Here is a 1,031-nt window from a genome sequence, read left to right as displayed (position 1 = left end):
TGGCTGGGATCATCTTCAGGTGGAGGAGGAAGGTGAGGGGAGCAGAAAGGGACTGAGGAGGCTTGGCTTAGACAGGAGAGGGCTGAGACACTCCTTTGGAGGGAACGTGGGTCAGGTCCAGGCTCACAGGGACAGACCTTGAGGCCATTGGGCTATGTGAAATAAGCCAGTCCCTAAAGGACCAATACGGGAGGACCCCACTTGTGAGGGACAGAGAGCACTCCGATTCATAGAGGTGGAAGAAGCTGCTGGGTACCGGGGCTGGGGAGGGGAAATGGGGGGTTATTGTCTCCTGGGTAGAGGTTCAGTTTGGGAGGATGACAAAGTTGTGGCAGTGGATGGAGGCGGCAGGTGCAGAAGAGTGAATATACTTATTGCCACTGAATTGTACGCTGAAACGTGCTTAATGGTATCAGTTGTATGTCTATTACACAATAGGAGAGTAGTGAGTCAGGAGGACGGGTCCATCGAAAGTCCCAGGAAGGCCCAAGAGCAGGGATCCTGTATCTTAGTTCTCGCCCTCATGCTCTGCGCCTTGTTGGGTGTCTCAGCTCACAGTGGCATCACTAAATGCTTGCTAAGACAGAGTGCAGGCAGATGGTCCAGAGAGAGTGCACAAACCATCTGTGGGCACTGAGGAATCCCAACGGCACATGCATCCAGACTGAGTGAGTGCCCACATTTCACAAACACCAGCATACATAGCCATTTAAAACGAAGGCAGACGCCACTCTGGAAAACACTAGGGAGGTTCCTCAAAAAGTTGAAAAAAGAGCTACCTTATGACCGAGCAATTGCACTACTGGGTATTTACCCCAAAGATACAAATGTAGGGATCCGAAGGAGCACGTGCACCCCAATGTTTATAGCAGCAATGTCCACAATAGCCAAACTATGGGAAGAGTCTAAATGTCCATCAACAGATGAATGGATAAAGTAGATGTGGTGTGATATATATATATATCACATATATATATATATATATCACTGTATATATATATATATATATATATATATATATATATATATAT

Source organism: Mirounga leonina, unplaced genomic scaffold (assembly GCF_011800145.1).
Source record: "Mirounga leonina isolate KUSES-001 unplaced genomic scaffold, KU_Mleo_1.0 Mir_100016, whole genome shotgun sequence".
Classification (NCBI taxonomy): Eukaryota; Metazoa; Chordata; class Mammalia; order Carnivora; family Phocidae; genus Mirounga; species Mirounga leonina.
This window is presented reverse-complemented; position numbering follows the sequence as displayed.